This window comes from Erpetoichthys calabaricus, chromosome 1 (genome assembly GCF_900747795.2).
Source record: "Erpetoichthys calabaricus chromosome 1, fErpCal1.3, whole genome shotgun sequence".
Lineage (NCBI taxonomy): Eukaryota > Metazoa > Chordata > Cladistia > Polypteriformes > Polypteridae > Erpetoichthys > Erpetoichthys calabaricus.
The window spans coordinates 265,997,520-266,014,377 of NC_041394.2; positions in this window are offsets into that span (position 1 = coordinate 265,997,520).

The window sequence follows — 16,858 nt, forward strand, 5'->3', positions numbered from 1 at the left end:
ATGTTTTGTCCAGCGTCACATGGTTAAAGTCTCCAGCGATTAGCACAAGCGCCTTGGGGTGTTGTGTTTGTAGTTTAGCAACAGCGGCGTGGATGACGTCACATGCTATCTCCACATCATGTTGAAAGCACGTTGCTTTTACCAAAGTATTTTATCCACCTTAATATTTTAACATAACTAAGGTAGTTAATTTTATAGTGTAAAAACAAATTAAAGAAACAGCTATAAATTAGGATCATGCTCTGCATTTGCCACCATGCTTCACCTTGAATTACCATTTTTATCACAAGGACAGAATGGAAAAGACAGTATATTAAAAATGCAATTTGAAGTTGCAATAACATTTCCTAATAATTTCACTGAATTCACTGCCACCTTGGCTTCTACAATATTAGATCCTACCAGTAAAAGTGATCATTTGCATGTTGTAGCCTAATGTAGAAAATATATTTTATCAAAACAATTTTGTCCGCATCATTACCATCCATGGTTAATAGAAATACACTAAATTAAAGCACAACAATAGTCTTTTTAAAATTTTCAAAACTGGCTAGACACAAAGTAAAATGCATTCTCATTAAGATATGTATACCATTCCTGTATTACATTTCCGATATCACTAGTACATACTGTATTTTAATGAAATATTTGAAACAAATGCCAATTTCTAAACAAACCTGCTTATCAGGTTTAATATAAACACAAATTAAACAAATAAGCATGTGACTAACAAAGGCCAATACAAAATAAATATGAACATTTCAGTAAAAATACAAAGTAATTGCATAAAATAAAAAAGGTAAAATTGGGCATCTGTACTGTAACATAGGTATTATACAATCAAAGAACAAATTTAGAGAACACACTGTACTGTACTAGGGGTGAATTAACATAAAAAGAGAAAGCATAAACCAGTACCCTGAAAGAGGGTGATCCCCATCTCTGAAATCCATCAGCTCCAGTAATCCCAAGTGGAGTTTTTGGACCCCACTGGCTTGTTAATTAGTTCGTCAATCAGTACTCAAAATACTCAAAACAAATTCCTGTTAGACTTTCCTTTCCCAATAAACACAGGTCCAACCTTACTTAAGGTGAACTTCAGGCACTGCACATTCTGTACAATCAAGATCTGACATTGGATCAGCAGACAAGGAGGGGGTGTAGTGATAGCAGAAGCTTCCAAAAAACTCTCTAATTCAGCTGCCCAACTTACATTTACAAAGGATCTGACAGATATTGTTTATGCATGCAGCTGCCCCACCACTCATATTTCAGTTCTACTCGACAGTCTTATGAGACCAGTGCTTAAAAATCTCCCTTAAATTACACTTAAAAGAACCATTTTCTCCAGTTGTTTGACAGCTTTAGGTTTCAAAGTCCTGACTGCTTTATCTTTAACATGGACATTACCTCCCAATATACAGTTATTTCTCATGATGAAGGTCTCATTGCCCTCAGACAGGCATTTGACAGACATCCAGTTTAGGATCCTCCCATGGATAACTTCATCACACTGGCAGAACTGGTTCTTACTCTATATACCTTTTTTCACCAGGTCAGTGGAGCTCCAAAGGGTACAAGAATGGGACCTAGCTACACCAACATATTCATCTGCTGCGTGGAAGAGCATTTCTTTTCTTCCTATCTAGGCTTTGTACTGGCCTGTACAAAAGATATATCAATGATTGTGTTAGTGCTGCCTCTTTCTCTAGAAACCAGCTTTCCATCCATCTCTCAGTTTTACTGTTGACATTTCCAGCACATCTCCACCATTTTTAGAGATCAGTCTTTCTATTGGCTTTCAAGGACCTGAAATATTACAAGCCAACTGACTCACACAGTTAGTTACCTTCTCTGCAGCTCCTTCCATTCCTGCTATACTCAAAACTCTCTACATTGTTCACAGTCCATAACACTCTGCGTATGAGGTTGAATTCTGTAATTAAGCACTCAGAGTGAGGGTTTCTTCATTAATAGAGGATACCCTTATCATATTGTGGATAGGGCACTCATTTAAGCCAGGACTTTGTAACATCCACTATAACAAGAATCCTGATAATGAAACTTATATCTTGCTGCTTCTCCTATTCCAGCCTAGCAATCTTCCCAGATATCAATAAACACAATTTTACAATTTTGGAGATTAATCCTTCCACAGGAGCCTTTTTTCAGAACCCTCCCTTGATCTCCATCCATTGACTACCTAACCTGGGCAAACTTTGGTCCAAAGCTCATTTCACAGATAAGAGCCATATTCCTCACCAGGAACTGTAACATTATCCAATATGTTACTTGCAAATATGTCACTAACAATACCCTTGCAAGTGGTCCCTCTAGCAAATTAAATGTTTTTTTGCTAGTCTAAAAATCTTATTTACTTCATTTCTTGTACAAAATGTCCATCCATCTACATACTGTAGGTGAAACAGGGAGACAATTAGCAGACTGTTTCACGGAGCATATTCCATTCAAGCCTTACAGAGCCCACTGTAGAACTTGTCCTTTCACAAGACTTTAAATATACTTTTCAAAGAAAAACAGAAGTAAAGCTCATTCTTACACTGAGATCACACATTCCTCCAGGTCTGTCTTTCTAATCCCTCCCTTCATCTTCTTTACTGGCAGCTTTTTCATATATACTCTCACTTTTTCTCATGTTATCTACCCTGGCTTTGTTCTCTCCTTCCTTTCCTATATATGCTACCTGCTTTTATCTTTTTATTTGCATACCCGGTGAAGGCAATACAGCAGAAGTGTTGTGTCTTGAACCTTCATTTATTTCAGCAAGGAAATGTTTTTTTTTCTTTTTGCCTTTGCAGAGAAAGTAAATATAACTTAGTTTTAGAAAAAAATTAACAACAGTGCTTTATTCAGACATAAACATATGCTGAAAATATGAAAAGTAAAAATATAAAATAAAATTATATAATTAATGACAATAGTGATGAGTGAACTCCACGGTGTTCGCTTTGCCTCGAGTTTGGAGTAATCATGGATGTGATTTCTTGGCGAAAAACACTGAAGTCAATGGGGATGAACTAACTGAACTAGATTTGACAAGATTATAATGGTTCATTCATCTTTAAAGTGTCTCTGAGGACTAGGGAAATGTCTGCCAACTATACTAGACTGATTACTGTGGCCAAAATGGCAACCTGAGCTATGCGGCAGCAGTGCCAACAACTGCACTACTGTGCCTCCGTGAGGTCAAAGAAGAAAGATCACAGTCAGAGATGCGCACACGTATATTTCATCAAAACAAAGTGGAAATTCTGAAATCGTAGTCAACAGTCAGAGGAAAAATAAGTAAGTCATTTTATGTTGATTTATGTCAGAAACAGTTCTTTTCTTTGTTAAATTGGTCAAGGGTGAAGCAATCCCTGAGAAACAAGGTACAAAACAGCGGTAGTAGCTCACTAAACCCAAGAAAGCTTGCACCTGCCTCTTTGTCAGTGGACGTGGGCCACTTAGTGATGGCAACAACTTTGGAGCATTGTAGCTTAATGGTACCCCCACCCACCAGATAGCCCAAATATTTGGCTTCCTTTAATCCGAAGAAACATTTCTTGGGATTAATATGAAGCCCAGCTTGTGCCAATGCTGAGAGAACCGTTTTAACCTGCAGCACATGTTCCTTCCATCTACCGGAATAGATAACTACATCATCCAAATAAGTGGAACTATAGGAATTGTGAGGCCATAACAGTGTGTCTACCAGACGTTGGAAAGTCGCTGGTGCCCCGTGCAACCCAAATAGAAGGACCGTGTACTGCCAATGCCCGCTGGGAGTACCATAAACGTTGGATCTCCTCGTTTATCCCAGACCAATAAAATCAAAACTTAATTTGTTCAGGAGTTTTTCTGGTGCCCAAATGGGCGCCTAGGAGATGGGTATGCACTAGTTTGCATACTTGCCACCGATAAGTACATGGTACTAAGAGCAATGACTTTACCTCACCCTCATGTTCTGCATTCGTGGTAATGATCACGGGACTGATGTTCATTAACTGAAACTACTGCATTCCTAGCGAATTTTAAGGAATCATCGTTCCATTGCTCCCTTTTAAAGGAGGACAGTGTAAATTGAAATTAAGAAGATAAAGTTTGGATTGGATCACTTTTGATCTCAATGGGTGGAGTTTCAGAGCGTACGGGCTCTACAATCACCTTGCTGGTTTCTGCAGAGCTCGATTGTCCCTCAACTCTGTCACATTGGGTGGCTGAATGGATCCTAGAGACCGTCATACACGACATGGAGGCAGTCGGATAAGGATTATCCTTATCTATTAATAAGCCCAGATTCTTTTTAGGGGCATCAGTGTTTACAGTGCTTTTATTATCAGACCAATCATGCCGCAGTATGACTGGAAAGGGAGGATCCGGTAGGACCGCCATGACTAAACATTTCATAGTGTTCTCGAGTGACACTACACAGGAGGCGGATTTATAATATTGGATCTCCCCATGTATGCATTTCAGACTGGTCTTTACCTTTAGTCATTGTCGCGGTAAAACATAACGGTGAGCAACAATGGAAATGTTACTCTTGGAATCAAACATCGCCACTACCTTATACCCATTTATAAATACTCCCCCTGTAGAGGGTAGAGAAAAAGGATTTACTACAGCACAATACCTCTCTCCCTTGATAATGGAACAATCCATGGGTTCGCCTGGTATGGGGCAGGTTGTTGATAAATGTCCAAACTCCCCACACTTGAAACAGCGGGGAAGGTTGTGGGGTTTGTCTTTAGGCCAGAAGGTAGACTCGGCAAGTCACCAGGTGGGCTCAGGGGCTGCCCCACATACCTGTTGGGCTGAGCAGGAGGAATTTACAGGCAGCCCAATGACAATCCACAATCTCTACAGTATAAGGGTGTCCATGTTCTCATAACATCTGCTTCCGGACCTGATGGGCATGTTTCTCAGGGAGGGCATGGACTAAGGTCTCACACGCCACAATTTCGGCCATTTTCTGAGCAGAATGAATATCTGGCCTTAGCCAGTGCCCCACTTTACCCCAGACTTCAAAAACCTAGGTACGAATTGGCCTCTCTGGGTCAAACCGCCACTCCATCCATTCCCTTGCCTGCTGAGTCGAACATACGCCGTGCTTGAAAAATTCCACCCTGAGGGTGTCGCAACCTGCTCCTCGGTTAAATCATAATAGGCCCTCTGCGTTTCGCCCTTCAGGTTGGGGGCCAGGAGGTTGCTCCAATCCCGGAAAAGTTTGCGCACGTTCTATGTTGGTGGGGGGATGGAAGAGCCAGCTGCTGGCAGCTTGTCTTTTATCAGCACATTTAGAGGACAAAGGATGCTGGCAGAGAGGTGTGAACGGATTTAAGAAGCGATTTAAGGTTGGCCGGATCTACGAGTTTTTTCGTAGGCTCTGGTAATTCTAGTGTTAATGTGCGAAGTTCAGCCATTATATTAGACAATATGATGTTGAGGTCTTGCTCTTCAGTCATCTTGTTGAGCATCTATCCTGCTGACTACCCCAATTGTAATAAACCAAAAAGAGAATTTCCACAACGAAAAAGAGTTGGGGACCATCCCCGTATAATGTCCAACAAACAAATGAAAGCAAAAAGTCAAATATGGTGATCAAAATACATTTACAGTACATGACATCAAGTTTCAATGGTGGACGGAAATGAGCTGAAAGGAAATGACATCGAAACAGGAAGATGGATACAACGTCATCTAAAGGGACTGGAAGTGATGTAGTGGGAAGTGACGTCATCTTCGGGAGACCGGAAGTGTCGTCATGGGTCGGAGCCGGAAGCAACATCATCAGATGTTGCCAGAGGTGATGTTTTGGCGGCCATCTTGGAACCCGGAAGTAAGGTAGGTGTTTTAATTTTCTTTTTTTTGTCTGGATATAGAGAGAGAGAGAGAGAGGCGTTAGTACCGCAGATTAATCCTTTGTCTCACAATATTTCACTCACTTTGTTGACTGCCTCCTAATCACATGTGTGTGACAGTATATATAAAGAGTTTATTTAAGTATACGTGTATGTAAGTTGTACCATTAAGGAAATATAATACATACAGTAAACAGAGTCTATAGAATGATAATCTAAAACGTGAAAGAGTAAGGATTGAATCAGAGATCATAAAATTATAAATTATAAGATTATAAAAAAGAGTGACTACCAGATATATGAAGTTCAACACTGGTGAAGAGAAGTGAACTTTTAACAATGGAAATAAACAAAAGTTGTGCAAAGTTCTATTTAAAAAGAGAGATTAATATCATCCAGTCATATGAACCATATTAAATTTAAAGATCCAAAAGACTTTCCTGTGTAGCAGAAGATTCCTAAATGTTCCCATTGAGAAGGTGACTTTTTAATTTCAGGTTGGAAACATGTAATATTATAATCAGCACGTGGTCTATAAAGCAGAAAAGTGAAATGGTTTATCTGTAACATTATAATATTTAAAAAAGAAGTGGTTCTATAGGATTTATCATACTTGAGAGTTAATTTTTTTTTTACAACCATCCAGATCACAGGGGTTAACAATACACAGCAACAAAAATTGTACCTGTAATGAGATGTTTTAAATAATGTTTGTTATAGCCATAAGAATCAAGTAGACTCAAATCTTCCAGATTGTAATTTGCCTATTTGAATGTTACATGGTTAAGATTTTAAACTTTACTTTGTACCTTGTAAGCAGTTTTATTTTCAAACAACATAAAACAAATACACTGTATAACAAAAATATGGGCAGCTGACAGAATCATTTTGAATCCTCAGACTTAGTGTCAGACAGTTTACATATGCTAATATATTTTCTTTCATATTATATTTAATCATACTTTTAAAGAAAATTATATAAACAAGACAATGTATTTACTCAGAGACAGCATTCATCTTGAGCTAAATTATCTTAGGAAACGTTCTTTCAACCTTTCAATATTTGTACATGGTACTTTTTCAATGCTAGGAAAAAAGCAGATATCCATAGTGGGAAGCTTGTTTTAAACAGAAAAGTGAGTTTTAAAGACTGTTGAAAATACTGGAGAATAATGTAAGTGATACGTCACTATTATTATTATTATTACACAAATATTGATTTATAAAACTATTTACAATTTCATTTTTGAAATTAAATAAGGTACATTTTTTAAAGAATAAAGTCCTATAATAAGAAGTTTAAAAGCACTCTGCCTTAGTCTTTAAACTCTGTATGGGTAAAAATACTCTTTGATAGTAAACTGCAGAAGTTAATATTAAATTACAACCTATGGTCAGTTTGACATATTATGCTTGATTATCATCATCAATAACAGAAACTGCAGAATAATGCAGCCTAAAAAATATGACAATAAGACCATCTATTTCTAAATACACAAAACCTTTAGTGAATTTTTGCAGTCATTTGTCAATCAGTAAGCACTGAAAAGCATGACGTTTAGTGCCTGTGCCTCACAGCTTAAGGAACTTGGGATGGATCTTCTGTGCAGTCATTGCCAATGGGTTATTCACTCATTTTTACTTTGTCCGGCATTGTTTTTTCTGTATCTTTTCATCCCAAAGGGGTGCACATTTGGCTTATTAAGGATCAACACTATATACAGTGAGTGACAGTAGGTATAGTATGAGCTTCAGTTTACCCTAAAATTAATTACAGTTGTGTTCAAGATTGGCTCTAACATTTAACTACCGCTGCCAGGATAGGCTCTAATTCACCATAAGCTTATATGATAAACATAGAGAAAAAAATCGTTGGATTCAATTTAGTATTTAATTATAATTGACATATGGCTAGTTAAGAGTGTAGGGAAATGAAAACAGTGATGTGATGAAAAATGTGACAGTGATGAGAATTAAAATCCAGTCAACAGACATCCAGTTGAAGATAAAGCTCCACATTTGGAATGGACAATATCACAACCATTTCAGCAGAACAAAGGCAACTGGCCACCCACTCGTTCTAGGCATTCTACCATAATTATAATTAGGTGTAAGTAAAATTAAATAATTTTATTAGTGAATCTCAAACTTCCCAATATTTAAGGTACTACGAAGAGAACCAAAAAACTGACATTTCATATTAATTGCAAAATTTTACTTAAGTGCCAATCACTTACAAAAGAGCTGCAATACGATACATAAAGGTCTGATATATAAGAATTTGTTATGCAAATTCTAGTGAAGTTTCTTGCTAACTGTAAATCAATTATAGAGATCTGACAAGCAAATTGGAGGTTTGCTTTTACATTTTTTGCACATTTTAAAAGCTTAATATTTATTTACATGGCACAATTGTGTGGATCCCATTGCCATGATGCGTCCTCTTGTTCCCCGGGGTGGGTTCTGAGATGTAGTAACCCTGATTTTACTACGGCAAGGGTTTAAAAGTCAGCACAAGTGGTGATATTTTATCTAACATTTCTGTTTGTTTATTTCCTAATTATGTATCATTGCTGTTGTTTTTGAACTTTTGATTGTGTTTTAGTTTTGATGAAAGAACTCTTCGACTGTTACCTTTTCACAAACCTAAAAAAGATCCATTTGAAATTTATTTATTAAATATACTTTTTTGATGTAACTTTATAAAATAAATATCTAACAATTGACAAATTAAGTGCATTGAACTGTTCTAGTCAACAAAGATCTACAGTATTAGTAATGTTTAGAATATGTGCTGCTAGAGCTGTGATTTAAGCATTTCAACAGTTTTGTTGGGACTGGTAAGACATAGGTAGTTGGTTTGATTTTAGAAATTAAAGGAATTCCATATTTTATTACTAAGTTGAAAATATTTACAGTGTTCCCAATGAGAGATGGGGTTTAACACCATAATGCCTAGTATCTAAACTGATTTTGGAGTGTCGAATTTTATTTTACCTTTTTTTTATTGAATAGATACATAAACTCTGCACTGATAATGTTTGTTGGAACTTTACGTGACATTTCACAGTTCTTATTTATCAAATTGCCAAAGGTTGTAAAGAGTACACAAAAGGTTGTTTACTTACTCTGCAATGATTTTCAGAGTGGATCAGGCCTTTTTATACTGTTCCTTTTAACATTCTGTAATTTTACAGCTCTCATCTTCTAGTTTAGATTTCAGGTATTCCATTTAAAACATGAGTGCTATCATTACCCGAAAATGAGATTCTTTATATCCTAGCCATTTCGTTTTGAGAAAAGTAACTCACTTAAAGCCTCTCTGACTGATCTATATTGTTAAATTATTCACAATATCCATAAAGTTGCACATAGTGGTACAATCTAGGGTGACACGATGGTGCAGTGTTAGTCCTGGTGCCTCATATTAAGGAGAACTAGGTTCATGTCCCAGGTTCTCCTTGCTCTGAGTTTGAATGTTGTCCACATGGGCTGTTTCCGGTTGCTCCAGTATGTGATTGTGTTCCTCCTGTGTACCTTGTCCATTGGTTGTTTCTGCATTGCGTCAACTGCTTGCCAGGATAGTCTTAGAGCCCCCAACCCTGCTCAGGATTAAGCAGGCTTAAAAACAGTATGGTATGGTACAATCTAATGGTTATACTGTTTTTGATTTAATAGGGAGTGTGTGAATGTTCCTGTAATGGGAGAAACAAACAAATGTAAAAAAAATAATTATCACATTTATCTATATGATTAAAACTTACATTTTTAAGTCTCAGCACCACAGGTGATAATTAGATCAAATGTATGATTATGAGAGTGAGTCAGACCCTTATTAATTTGGCAAAACCCTACCGAGTTCAGTGGGTCTTTTAAAGTAAATCAAATGGTCCACATTAACACCTGACCTTGTGTCCAAGTCCATACATGAATCTATATTGCAAATATTTTAAATTTGTAATGAAAAAGTATACAATAAACCTATTACAAGTATCACGTATATTTGTTACATAGACAAATAATGCTAGAAATATGTTATTATCGGTTATAAATGAACTGCTGCATGAATACTCAAACTAAATTAAACAGGTGAGTCCACCTTGTGAATATCCCTCCATAGCTTAAATATGCTTAATGTAAGTACAGGTTAGCAGGTAGTCAGAAACTATTTAGGCAGCATACTGAAATGCGTTTTTATTATTATTAGTAGTAGTAGTGCATTTTTTTCATTCCTTGCAATGTAGTCATGTAGCACTGGACTTGATAAAATGCTGTATCATAATTGGGGAAAAAAACATTGTTTTAGCAAATAAGTGTAGTAGAATCGCACCATGTTTACAAATTGTTTTTGGATATATGATTTCTCTGCTTTGCATATTGTGTAAATTCTGTCTTTTTACAGAAATTATTTTCTGTGTTACATGCATTAATATGTCTTAATCCTATTTCTAATCTTTAAATGCATACTTTTGACATTCCTAGCTGTTGTGGGTGTGACAGAGATTGACACTGCTGTATTTTTGTTTCCTAAAATGTGTGGTATTTTTAAGTGTGCCTGTTAATATTCATTTGAAAAAAATATATTTATGTAAAAAAAAAAAATAGACATATTTTCTGTCTCTTTTCCTGGACTTCAGAATACAAATATATGGTTTCAGTAAATAGTAATAAATAAGTCAATGTCAATCACAAATACTGTGCATTTAAAAACGCATTTTTAAATCCATATAATTCTGACAAAATAAATAATGGTAAAGGAATATCTGGATAAACATTTTTCATACCTTGTTCAGCACTTTTAATTTTATATTTAGAATTACCACTTGTACTCTTATATCTTCTCATTGTTAACTGTTTAATCTAAAACCTAAGGAAAATCTAAATGATCATTTTTTTAATTTTGATTTACAAAAATGTATTTCCTATACCTATTAAAAAATGTAAACTTGCCTTTATCAAAGAGCTACGTGATATCAATTCTCATTGAACACTTAGCTTTAGCACGCTGAGTAGTTCCACTATAACGTTTCAAAATTGGACATGATGAATATTAATGGATTTTACTAATGATGCGAACAGCATAATAAGCCATGCAAGGGCTTCCAGGCACAGTCTTTTGTTTGTAAAATGTCAGACGTACAGATGAAATCGTATACATGACTGCCAAATTTAAGTGATTATGAGACGGATATGTTCATCACTGAAATGAACAAATATTGTGCAGGGCAGAATAGGGCAATGATAGAGGAGACAAATTACTGTGGAAGACATAATATGACACAAAACTATTTCCAAGATCACCTTAAATACATTTTAAATGATAATAGTTTTGACCGCTGTTTGTCTTAGCCTGGAGGGCTGGTTGAAAATTTCAGCGCTTAGCCTTCTATCAATCCTAGTTTCTTTATTATTTCATTTTTCAGTGTATTTCTTTCAGTCTGCCAGACACATGAGACTAAATTAACAGATTATCTAAACATTGCCAGTGAATATTCATTTTAATAGATTCTAACTGCAGTAAAACATTTAAATCGTTCCATTTGATGTAATAGATCTTGATTTTAGAAAACAGGTACATTTGTCTTATTATTCGTTTGGTAAATGCAGAGGATGACTTTGAAAGCAAAGGTTAAGAATCTCTTTGCAGACAACTACTCAGTAATGTGGTGGTAAAAGTTAGAAACACATACACATTCACCATAATTCACCATTCAAAAAAGAAACTAATGTATTTTAAGATGAGCATTAGTCGGTATTCTGTTTTCCAGATAGGCAACTTCTGTGTGCCCCCAAATGGGTATTTCTAATGTGTCTATTATGCATTTGTATTGTTAGCAATAATCATACAGTAGGTGAATCTGTGTGTGTATGTAATGTTTTAAAAGCATTATTCTATTTTTACCTTTTTTAAGCTTTAATTTTAAATTGTAAACAGACAACTAAAATGATTAAGTATTTTAAAGCAAGAGAAAACACTTCATGTCAATTAACTCGATCCCTGTATTTATTTTGAAGGACTGTGGTGATGTTAGGAAAGACGTAAAATAGTATTTAAGTTTGAGCATGATAACACAACAGTGATCAGGTGTCATCTGTGAGATGAAGGAATTGTGGGAAAAAGACAAATCAAAAGCACCTTCAGCTTTATTCTGTGCTTATTGAGAAGTTCCATAAGGTTCATATTTTTCTTCAAAAACATTAAGGGGAGAGGTTAAAGGAGAAAAGACATCCTGCCTAAATGTCACATTTATGGTGAAATCAAAAATACAATTCCAGTTTGGTTTCCAGCAAACATTTCATCACCTTCGATAACCTTCTGTTTGAACAGATAGTTTTTTTATGGATAATATGAAAGCAACACAGGAAAAACAATAATAATTTAAAATGAAGACTGTTGCTCTCTGTCAACACATTATATGTTTTTGTTGTTCAATGTACTGGCATTAAAACACCTCAAATAGTATGATAGTAGTGTCGGTATTTTGGTCAACTTTCAAGCCACACTCTAATAATTTTTTAACAAGATATAAACTGTAAATATTTTTCATATGATACACAAAAAACAATAGTCAATTTTCCTGTCCACAATATAAAGGTTTACTGAGACGGCCCTTTTATCCACCAGAACGAAGTTCAACTACGTACCTAACTTAAGACAACAACAGAAAGGAACTCCAGCTGAGATGTCTTGTATCAGAGTTGATGCTGTGTAGCAGTGAATCTGCATATTATTTAGCAAGTAGTTACAAATCAAACATGTAAATTTTTACTGAGTGGCATTCCACATCTCAGGAGGCAATTATCTGTAAAGTGGACAAAAATCTCTGAACATCAAGGGCCACATTTATAGCATATACTTCACATGCAAACTCCTGATGATCAGGGCTTCTTGAAATAAAGGAGACACTTTGCATGGTACAGTAATTATGGGCAACTTTTTCTTGCACTCATATCTGCCACGGACACACAGTCATAACTTGTGCATCATTGGTGATTCATCAATCATAAAACACCAACTAGTAATAATTAAGTAAGTAAATAAATAAGTAAGCAAGAAAAAACATTTCATGACACATTTTATTGTTTATATTCACATTTTGTTAAGTATTTGTCACATTACACAATGGATTTATTTATTTGTGCATTTATTTATTTACTCTTGTCTTCTTCTGTAATCCAGTGTATTCTGATTATGGATGGACTAACAATTGCAATTCTAGACAATATTCTGTATAGTATACACAAGGTTATGATAATTAGAATAACCTGTAGAAATTCATTTTTTTTATTTCCACAAAAAGGTCTTCTAGGTTTATTTTGCATGCACATGTCAGTAATGTTTAGAAAGTCACACATTATAAAAATGTCAGAATCTGTAATTCCAATAACAACATAATCCTGAAACGTGCTTTCTTTTCATAACAAATAGAACATCCCGTCCTTTAAAAATTATGTATTTCTGGTCAGTTGCAGCTGAGTAACAACTAATGACTAGCTTTGAAACAGCTGAGGGGAGTATATTTAAAGAATCTCCAGCTGATTGTAGTAATTATACAGGGTAGGTAATGTTCAGTATTAAATGTTTCATGGACAGCTGTGTGTGAACTGTAGATACATCTGGTTATATTCAAAGCAAACAGTCAAGGTGAAAGCTAATATTTGCATTCAACCTAATAAAGGGATAGCTGCAGTACATGCTGAATTATAGTGACCTGAACAACAAAAGCCATATATGCTCATGGGAAAGCTATCAGACAGACAAAAAGGCAATGGAACTCGCACAGTGACAATCCAGAAATATAGTTTGAAGGTTAGTATATGTCAGGGATTACCTGCTGTCTACTTTAATAAAAACATAAGTGTTTACTGTGTGTCCATTTGGTTGCTATGTCTTTGTCGTTCTAACAGATGGTGCATCACACATATTTTTAGTAATAAAATGCATTGTATTTGTCATTCCAACAGATGGCATAGCACAAACATTAACACTGCTTTTATGATTCCCATACCAAATGGCACGTAACAGAGACATATTCATTGCATGGTGCACTGCAGATATTAATGCTGAGGTTTACATTGATTACTTAGGTTTCAACTCATCTTAGATGGCATAGCACAGCTAGTTGCCAAATAAAAAGTCAACACAGACATGTCACTTTCAGATGAGCTAGAGAAGTTTTATACTGATTTTGAAGCATTCCATTAAGGCTTTAAGTTTTCAAAACGACTCTCAGCTACAATCCAATATAGGTATGTTTGCAAAACCTGTACACTAAGTCGATCACATTGTCCTTCACCCTTTAAGATCTGTTAATCTTTACATTCACTTACATTCACACTGCCTGTCTAGCACAACTAGACTTGTGAATATCAGCAGGATTAATCAAAAATCCCAAAGAGATATATTTGAATGACAGTGACACTGATAGCTATGGCTGTAAGAAGTTGCTGCACTATCCAAAAGTCCCGCTCTTTGAAAATCGACAACACAAAATAATATTGTGGACATCAGGAGCACCATCAACATAAATAGGATACAGTAGAAACTGTCGGGTGATTCAGATTCCTGTTTCCAGTGTATGTTTCTTTCAATATAATTTTTTTACAAGAACAGGTTAATAAAGGAATACTCAACAAAAACAAATTACATATGTTTTGTAGTGATGACCAGGGAAAAAAACGTAATGTTTTTGTTTTCATGGAGCATGGAGATAAAACAAATTTTACAACAAAATAGTCATCTATGGTGATCAATGTTGTAAAATGGCAAATAATAACCAAAATATCCATGGGGAAACAAAAATATCACTTTACTCATGTCCAAGGTTATTATAGTTTTGCCTTTTTATATTAGTTTTTATTTCTCTGTTTTTTCTGACCTTACTTGAAAATTCAGTTTAGTTTTAGTTTTCCTTCATTGTGTATTTTTAGTTTTAATTTAGTCTTTATTTCACAAATATATTTCTATTTTATTTTTATATCTATTAGTTTTAGTTTTAGTAATTATGGTGTGGTTAAAGAGGGAGTTTAGTTTTGTGTCACAATCAGACAGAACAGTACACTTAAAAGGTTTAGATATAATATACCATGCTGTCACTATCAGCTTCTGAAGAACTGTCATTGTTATCACACAGGAAATCGCTTCTATTTCACACGCTTTATGTGCCCATGTTCAGCTTGCTCTGTCACTGCAAATACTGTATGGTGGATGACTTTCTGTTTTAGAGTTAAAAGTTACAAGGGTTAAAGACTAACAGCAGGAATATTTATTCAAAAATGAAAACTATAAGTATTTTTAGTAAATTATTGTTTTATTTAGTCTTTCCTACTTTAGTCTTAATGTTAGAGGAAGCTTGTCTGCACTACATGGTTTACTATCTGGTTTTGTTTTTGTCTGATAAAAACAAGCATAATCAAAAACAGATACTGTATACGAATAATTTTATACAATTTTATAATTTTTTAAATATTTTCTGTTAGTTGAGCTGAACAAATGTGCACTTTTGTCACTTTTCATCTTTTCCTTTTATTGTCCAGGATGGGCCAATTTGTAATGAAATTTAGGTAAATTACTCCTCCAAAACAATGTGTTTATAATGTATGCCTTTAATATTTCATTCAAAAATCTCCCATACTGGAATTTTTATATTCTACCAGCCATATTGATCTCTGATTCCATCTCAGGCACATACAATTTATAAACAGAATTTTGCCACCTGCAGCCCTAAAAAGATATCAATAATCAGAAAATAGACAGGTGTCTTAGGAAGAACAGGACTCTTAGGCTTGAACCAGTGTGCAGACCCCACCTGTCTCTACTGAGGAAAACAAAGAAAAACAAGCACATAGTGTCAAGGGTAGTGACAGTGAGACTTGAATAGTCCATGCATAAGAACAGTAAACCCATAATGAGCAGAGTATGAGCAGGTAATAGGAGTATAGACAGTCACAAAACGACAGAGACAGCTTCTGAGATTAGGAACAATATATACATTTTCTCAACTGTCGTATCCAGAGCAGGACCACAGGACACCAGGAGCCTATCCTAGCAGGTTTGGATGCAAGGCAAGAAAAATCCTTGTTATGCAATATGTACGATATGGCTGATGTTAAGAACAAAAAAAATTATTTCAACTATCTGTTTTGAGAGAGAGAGAAAAATTGAAGAAAGGAAGAGAAATATTTAAAAATATAATTCTGCCACTGGATTATTTTCGCATCATTTATTTTGAGCTGTGAATGTAAATTTAAAAAAAAAAAGAATAAATATAGAATAAATACAAAAACATATTAGTATACAGTATTTATATTTTCACCAGTTGGCAGACTCTCTTCCACCTACCTACATATAGTTCAGTAGAGACATAGCCAACTCAGGAATTTTACAAGGTTTGTATTGCTTTGTTGTTAAACGACTTTTTTTAAAGCAAAAGTGATTGGTCAGCAACAATATGCTGATATTGTATGTCAACCTAGTCAGTCTCAATCAGTGCTCTTTTATTTTCAAAAAGGATTTCTCCTGTGCGAAGTGGCAGGTGAATTATGCTGAACAAAACGCAGACACCTGAGAAATAAACTGAAAAATTACTCACTCGTGATTTTTCTGTCCATACGGTAAAGGTTTTGTTGACCAGCACATTCTGATGTTCCAGGCGTTTGAATTACATATTGCTATACAAGAAGCACAAAGAAATGTAGCAGCTCATCATACCGGACATCAGAATATTATATATGTAGCCTGGCTTAGTGTGTGCTGCTGTTTAGTAGTTCAGTCAGAATTTCAGCTAACATGCTGTCATTAATGAACAGATTGAAATTCTGTAAGGGATTTAATGAACAGATTGAAATTCTGTAAGGGATTATCTGTATCTAATACTTCTCTCTTGAGCCCCAGAGATCCTGTGAACAAAAGCTACCAATCACATTCAAAGCAAAAATCATCACCTTGATATGAACTGCAGCTATTCCTTTATTAGGTTGAATGCAAATATTAG